Source organism: Brassica napus, unplaced genomic scaffold (assembly GCF_020379485.1).
Source record: "Brassica napus cultivar Da-Ae unplaced genomic scaffold, Da-Ae ScsIHWf_623;HRSCAF=919, whole genome shotgun sequence".
Classification (NCBI taxonomy): Eukaryota; Viridiplantae; Streptophyta; class Magnoliopsida; order Brassicales; family Brassicaceae; genus Brassica; species Brassica napus.
Genome location: NW_026016683.1, coordinates 52,501 through 60,920, shown reverse-complemented (window position 1 = coordinate 60,920; position 8,420 = coordinate 52,501). Strand labels below are relative to the sequence as shown.

Here is an 8,420-nt window from a genome sequence, read left to right as displayed (position 1 = left end):
ATCCCTAAATGATCTATTAATCGGCTAATAGTCGTTTAATAGCAGTTCCCTCTATCACTTTAATTGTGAAATACCAGATTGGCCCGTTCCGCCATAAGTACCTCCATATTCTGCTGAATGGGATTCGACAATGAGTTTGAGTCAATGATTGCAAAACTTCCTTTTCTCGATCTTGATTTTTTAGGTCAGGAACTATGTCCGAGTTGACTCGGAGAGGTCCGAATTCACACGGGTGTCCTATAATTCTTTTTTTATGAATACCATATTATTAGGTATCATATGAACAAGCTTGAGAAAAACCTTGTATAGCTTCCTCGATTTCTCGATAAAAGAAATATGACCAACTGTGGTTCGAATATATATACAAAAAGTTTGTTTTTTTACACTTCTTACTATCAGATAGTGTGCATAAATCTCATGATAGTTACCAAAAGATTCATAGTGAACTTCGATAGGAACTTCTTTTGAAGCAATAACGCGTTGATCTAATTGCCACCGAAGCCACAAAGGACTATCTAAATTGATTCTTTTCTGCCGATAAGCTCCAATTGCATCATAGGAATTGCAAAAAAAGGGTTCTTTCATATACTTATAGTTTGTTTCGTAAATTCTTTCATTTTGATAGTTTTTTCGATTACATGGATTATATCTGTTTGCACAAATACCTCGACGAGTGCCGCTCGTTAATACATAGAGTCCAATCAGCATATCTTGAGTCGGTACAGAAATGGGATCTCCAATAGCTGGAGATAAGAGATTCATATGAGAAAACATAAGTAAACGAGCCTCTGCTTGAGCTTCTAAAGATAAAGGCACATGAACAGCCATTTGATCCCCATCAAAGTCTGCATTGAACCCCTTACAAACTAATGGATGTAAACAAATAGTGCGTCCTTCCACTAAAATGGGTTGGAATGACTGTATGCCTAATCTATGTAGAGTAGGTGCTCTATTCAGTAATACGGGATGCCCCTGCATAACTTCTTGAAGGATTTCCCAGACAATCGGCTTTTTTTCACGAATTTGACTCTTAGCAACTCCTATGTTCGAAGCCAGATGTTGTCTAATTAGACCACGAATTACAAATGTCTGGAAGAGCTCTATTGCTATTTCGCGAGGCAATCCACAGCGATGTAATGAAAGTGAGGGTCCAACGACAATCACCGAACGCCCCGAATAATCGACCCGTTTGCCAAGCAGAGTCTCGCGAAATCTTCCCTCTTTTCCTTCAATTACATCTGAAAATGACTTGTAAACCTTATTATGACCATCCCTCATGGGTTGTCCACGGATTCCATTATCAAGAAGTGTATCCACGGCTTCTTGTACCAATTTTTCCTGACACATTACTAATTCCCCTGGTGTAGATCTACTTGTTGTTAATAGATCAGTAAGAGTATTGTTCCGATAGATAACTCTTCTATAGAGTTCATTAATATCTGAACTCATCAGTTTACCCCCTTCTATCTGAATGATGGGTCTCAACTCGGGAGGCAGAACCGGTAAGAGACATAAAATCATCCATTCCGGTTCTATATTTGTTCGAATAAAATGCTTAGCTAATTCCATACGTCTAACTAAAAAATCTTTTCTTCTTACAATTTTTCGATCTTCCCATTCATTCCCCGTGGGACCTTCTTCTCCTAATTGTTTCCATTCTACCAACGAATTTTCTATAATAATTCGCAAATCTAAATCGGCTAATTGTTCTCGGATAGCACCCGCCCCAGTAGAAATTTCTCGATTTCTAAATATATCGAAACCTTGAGTAGTAAAAAAAAGTGGGATGCTGTATTTCCAGGATTGAATTTCATATTCAAATGAACCTCGTAATCGTAAGAAAGTAGGTTTTTTCGTTATGGGCCTAGCAAAAGAAAAATTGGGATAGGGTCCACTATATGATCTCCCCCCCTCAAAACCGGACATGAAAGTTTCCTCTCATCCGGCTCAAGTAGTTATATCAAATAAAGATAAAGAAAGGGGTCGCACTTTCCAATTGTATTTTATAAAATCAAGTGAAAACCCAAAAAGAATCTACGCCTTACTCAAGTTCTCAGTGCAAACCAACCACCATTTCATTGATTCAATTAATTCTTCTTTGATTTCTATTTAGATTCTTTAGTGAATTCAAAATTACGACAGAAAAAAATGTCAAATTCTTGAGTAGTCTACTTCCCTTCGAATGCCGGAATACTTTTTACCTTAAGTGAAAGGAATGCCTTAGAATTCATACGGGATTTATTTGTCTATGTATTGTTCCATTCGATCTTTTAGGTCCTGCGTTACCTCGATGGTTATGCCACAATATTCTTAAAGCTTATATGCGATGTATAGACTTCTCCAACCATGACATATTTGTTTACTTCAATATAAAAAACCAAATTTCTTTTCGTTTAGAAAGATAAGGGAATGCTTAATTCGACAAAAAAAAGGTCTTCTTTTCACGAGGTACGACTATCAATTTGAAGTACTTTTTTTTTACTGAATCGACCATAGACCAATCGCCCTTGTTATTTGGGAGTATTGAATACACCCACAAGTCTGAGCTTCATGTTACTCTTTTCAAGAGACATGTCAGATCGAGGGCATCCCAAATTGATTGAAGGGGATGAGAGTTTATCATTCTTAAAAATAAAAATTTCGATCAAATCACACATCGCAGTATACTAGACCTTCTAATTCTTTAAGAGGTTTATCTAAAAGATTCGCAATATAACTAGGAAGACGTTTCAAATACCATACATGAGTTACAGGACATGTCAGTTTTATGTATCCCATTTGATATCTTCGTATCCGAGAATCAACAAATTCAACTCCACATTGTTCACAAAATTGCGAGTCTTCTTTTTCATCTCCGATCACTCGATAATTTCCACAAGCGCAAATTCCACTCTTTATAGGCCCAAAAATCCTTTCACAAAATAATCCATCTTTTTCCGGTTTATTGGTTTTGTAATGAAAAGTATAGGGTTTTGTCACCTCTCCAACTATCTCTCCATTAGGTATTTTTTTAGTGGCCCAAGCACTTATTTGCTGAGGAGAAACTAATCCAATTCGGAGTTGTTGATGTTTATACCGATCGATCATATAAGAAATTTTGTGATTCATTCCGATTAAACTTCCTTCCTATTAATCTGGAAATTCTTCTCAGATACAAGGAAATGATTCAGTTCCAGAGCCAAAGATCGTAGTTCTCGAACAAGTAATCGAAAAGATTCTGGAGCATCTTCTGGTTTAGGTATTGTTCCTCCAATGATAGTGGTACCAAGTACTTCTTGGCGAGCTCTAATATGATCAGATTTATAAGTAAGCATCTCTTGTTGGATCCCCACCTACACAAGAAAATTGTTGATAAAACTCCAAAATAGCATTTTCTTTTGACCCAATTTTTTTTTTCTCCTTATCGGTTAAGAAAGATAAGAAAATTTCAGGGTAGCAAACATTCTCTAGAATTTCTCTTAGATTCGAACCCATAGCTGATGATAGAACTAGAATAGATATTTTCTGTTTCCTACTCACACGAGCCCATATTCTTGCTTTTTTATCAATCTCTAATTCTAGCCTGCCCCCCCAATCTGATATTATGGTGCCGGTATAGACCGAAATCCCGTTATGATCCAATTCTGACTGGTAATAGATACCAGGACTTTGTAATATTTGATTGATCACAACTCGGTATATTCCGTTTACTATAGAAGTTCCAAGGGAATTCATTAAAGGAATGTTTCCAATAAAAATTCTTTGTTCTTGCATATTCCTATTGGTTTTCCAAATTAATCCCGCGGATACATATAATTCAGAAGAATATGTAAGTAATTCATAGACAGCATCTCGTTCTTTTATCAGAGGTTCTACCAATTGATATGTTTCCACAAATAATTGAAATTCAATTTCGTGATCTATATCTTCAATTTTTGGAAATTGCGAAAGTTCTTCTATTAAACCCTGATCAATAAACCGATAAAACCCTTCAAATTGTATCTGATTAAATCCGGGTATTGTAGATGTTCCCTCTTTTCCATCCCCGAGCATCTTTTTTGAATTTATCATTTATCCGTTTATTTTAAAAATCCCATATCTCATTCTTCACCGAATCATATAGATAGAATTCGATCTAGCAATAATGGAATTTCTATTCTGTTTACTGAATCACATGAAATTTTATCCAACTCCAAGATATATGGAATGTATGAAATCCGTATGAACGGAGACTAGATTCAATTGGAATTTTTTTTATAAGAAAGAGATCCGAATGGAACAGAATTTAGAAATACCGCTGGAACTTATGGAGTTTTGTAACGACTAGAAAAAAAGTAATTTCATTTTCACCTATGATATTACATATTCCAATTCGATCGCATACCATAAAAAACGGTATTCATGATAGGATCTGTTCGAGCAGATAAACATATAAGAAATAGAAAACTTTTTTTTAAACACTTTACTTTTTCATGTATTTGTATTTCATTGTTCAAAAAAATAGTTGCAGAAAAAAGATGGATTTTTACCTATTTTGAATAGAATATTTAGAATATCATTGAATTGAAGTAGGTAAGAAAACGTATGTTTTTTTATTTATTAATTTTAATTATTATTAAAATAAAAAAGAATGCACAGGTATATATATATGTCTCTTTTTCTTCTTTTATTGTGGTACAGTTCTATTTGGAACAGCACATGCTGTGCTCTACCAAAAATTAAAAATTTTTTTCAATGTATTCAATGAAAAATTTCAATACAAAAATTTATTGAGAATTACTCCTCAAAAGCATCCCTAGAGAGATAAAATACCCCATTATAGAGCTATACAAGGTAACGTATGTTCTGATTCTGGGGTTTACATATACTCATTATTAGTGTTATAATTCAAATGGAAGAAGATTTCTTTTTAATTGAAAAAACTCAAAATAGATTAGTTATAAATCTATTTCTAATGATTTTCTTATCTTATATTATTAGAAATAAAAAATGTAAATTTGAATTCAAAAAAGGTCATGAATTTACAGTCAATAGTTAATGGTTCTGATTTGTACTAGATTCTATATTTTGTGACTGAAAATCTATATTTTTTTCGGAGTTGAAAAAAAAACAAGAGAAAATTTGAATCTAGTACAAATCATTTTGGCGGCATGGCCGAGTGGTAAGGCGGGGGACTGCAAATCCTTTTTCCCCAGTTCAAATCCGGGTGCCGCCTCAACAGGAGACTTGAAATCTCCTGTTATAAAACTATAACAAACGTAGGAAAAGACTCTTGATACTTTCTTTTCGTGATTCTAAGCCCCTGGCTCTCGAGGTTCTATTCTCTAACCTAAAGTTTTACCTATCAGATTAGAGGAAAACTAAAACGAGTGGAGGGAAATCCATTAGATTGGATAGGCAGAGAGGGAATTAAATTAATAGTTTTGGAAAGGATCTAAGATACTTTGGATATAGACTCATGAAAGTGTCGGAATGCTCAGACATTCAATCAATATTAGATTAGATGAAGAATTGCCTTTCGTTTTACTTCAAATAAAAATAAAAAACGATAAAAGAAAGAAAAAAGATTATTCTTTCTACATATGAGTCAGATTTTTTGGATACTTCGAAAAGTATCTGTTTACTTGTGTTTACATCTTGTCGATTCTACTAGAAATTCTATAATTAAGAATAACTCAGTATAAGATAAGTGGATTTTTTGGAGTAGTTCATCAATGGTGACCAAATATCTCTCCCTTTTTTTGACTCTGCACCAGTGATTTCACTATTATTAGTGAACAATAATGGAAAAGTTTCTTCATATTCATAGGGGACAGAATTCACATGGATATAGTAAGTCTCGCATGGGCTGGTTTAATGGTAGTTTTTACATTTTCCCTCTCTCTCGTAGTGTGGGGAAGAAGTGGACTCTAGAAGTACTCCTAATTGCGATAATAATCAAACTCTATCAACCTGTATCAATTGTTTTAGTTTTCTAGACCGGCCGGCAATTTTTTTTAAGATCTTTTTTTAGAAATTGGATTTATGTTTTGTTTTATTGACTCATTTTATTTTTTGATATCAGAGTTTATACCGTTAACCATTCATGGGATAACCCCCTTTCGAAATCTCAAGAGGTTTCCATCGAATTCGGATTATCCGTATTAAATGGATCAAACAAACAAATGAAATTGAGAAAGTATGTACATAGATTTCATATTCTATATTAATTTATATTTACATTTATAAAGAAAAAGAGAGATATGGGTGGATTCCTTTATATTAAGATATTTCACTTGTATCTTTATACATTACAATAACCATAATGGCTAGTATGGTAGAAAGAGATCTCTTTCTACCATACTAGCGGGCCCCTTAGGATACTACTGAATCTAATGCATTCCTTTCATTTAAGACGAGAAATTGACATCCTTTTTTGTCATTGATAGTCAAATTGTATTCAAATTAATTATTTTGACTAACCGTTTTTACGTAAATTATAAGCAAAAAAGCAGTAGGAACGAGAATGAAGAGTGCAGTAGCAATAAATGCAAGAATATTGACTTCCATAATTAAATCGTTTATTATTTATTTTTTTTTCTTTGGAATATCTCGGGATTTAATCCCATAGAGATGAGAAATCTTTCGCTTGTAAACTCACTCAGATGAATTAGATTTCGATGATATCGAATGAAAGAAATATCATGAATAACAATATCGGAGCTATAAAATCGATTCATCGTCAAGAATTTAATAGTATAACATAGGAAGATCTTTTATCCACACCGAATACATAATGAGATTCCTGATCCAATAAAAAACTATTTATTTATGATTCTTTTTCACCGCTTTCTTTTCTACAACCTAGTACTTTCCTTGTACAATCATCTGATGAAATATCATAAAAAACCTTTTATACTTCGATTGTTTATAAAAAGAGTTTCTAAAGAACCTTAAATAAACAATAGAAATCAAATAGAGAAAACAAGTACGAAATTTCAATTTGAAATTTTCAAAATTTTGTTTTTGTAAGGGTCTATGATCTTTTTGTAAAACAAAGGAAATGTGATAAAGACGAGTCCCGAAAAAAAAAAACGAAAATATTCCAAAAAATTAACTATATTAAATTTTCTTACGAGTTTTTCTTCGACATCGACTCTAATCTTTAAAAAGAGCATATTCATTAGGGAAGACTAATTTGATCTTTTTTTTTGAAACATCCTCTTTACTTGGTTGGATTCGAACTATTTTCACTTCCTTGACTTCATAGAAACAAAAGTATATATAGGTACTCTTGGCAAACGTATTATACGCTATCCTATTTTATTTTCCTACACGAGTTAATGGGAGATTAATTGACAAAAAGAGGAAACCCCATACAGTATCTCGTTCTTGAAGTGGTGAATGCTCTCAATAATTATAATTATACTAATTTACATATGTCTTTAAATTGGTGCAAAAGAAATACCCCTTTCTTTTGCTTGATGAAAAAAGAAAAATAAAACAAAAAGATAACCGAAACCATTTTGATCCCCTTGCCCAGAAACAAAAAGGGGAGTTTATGTCTTTTTTTTTAATTGAATCCGCCGGGACTGACGGGGCTCGAACCCGCAGCTTCCGCCTTGACAGGGCGGTGCTCTGACCAATTGAACTACAATCCCATGGAAATAAAGCGGGTAGCTTACATATTCCTTCTTATGATTTCATCATAATCATTTCAATTTTAGATTCAAATTAGTGTTTTGTAACAAAGAAAATCACAAGTAATATATTGATATCTATATGGATATCACTAAAGTGATATCAAGGCCGATTACTAGTAATCCTTGCATTATTCTAAAATCGATTGATAATCTATTTTTTATTGTAATTTTTTATGGAAACAAAAAGTAACGAGCCACAAGAAATAAAGAAAAAAGTAAAGTCGAAATATACCCAGATATTTGACTTTTTTCTTACCCTTCTCTGTCAATTATGCAAAACAAAAAAGGTTATGTAGACAGCGAATTATTGGGCCGAGCTGGATTTGAACCAGCGTAGACATATTGCCAACGAATTTACAGTCCGTCCCCATTAACCGCTCGGGCATCGACCCAGGAAGAATCTATTCGAACTTTATGGATAATCCATGATCAACTTCCTTTCGTAGTACCCTACCCCCAGGGGAAGTCGAATCCCCGCTGCCTCCTTGAAAGAGAGATGTCCTGAACCACTAGACGATGGGGGCATACTTGCTCAACCGCCATCATACTATGATCATAGTATGATCAGTTTTTTAAAATTGTCAATATAATCAAATGGTATGACTAGCTTATAAGATTTTTTATTTTTTTCTATAGCATTCTATATCATTTTTTTATTTTACATTTATATTCATATTCTAATCACAATTCTATAAAAAAAATCGATATATTTTCTTTTTATATTTGAAGTGGAAATATGAAAAAAAAAAAAAAATCGAA

The 8,420-nt window shown here is 33.3% G+C and overlaps 2 non-coding genes and 1 pseudogene across 2 annotated transcripts; 1 reads left to right on the top strand and 2 right to left on the bottom strand.

The window, feature by feature from the left end:
* Positions 1-68: 68 nt before the first annotated feature.
* Positions 69-3,316, bottom strand: LOC125604781 (annotated as a pseudogene).
* Positions 3,317-5,123: 1,807 nt separating this feature from the next.
* TRNAC-GCA lies at positions 5,124-5,194 on the top strand. Its single transcript has one exon. It is a non-coding gene; the product is annotated as a tRNA-Cys (tRNA).
* Positions 5,195-7,545: 2,351 nt separating this feature from the next.
* On the bottom strand, positions 7,546-7,619 carry TRNAD-GUC. The gene has a single exon. It is a non-coding gene; the product is annotated as a tRNA-Asp (tRNA).
* Between the last annotated feature and the right edge of the window lie 801 nt (positions 7,620-8,420).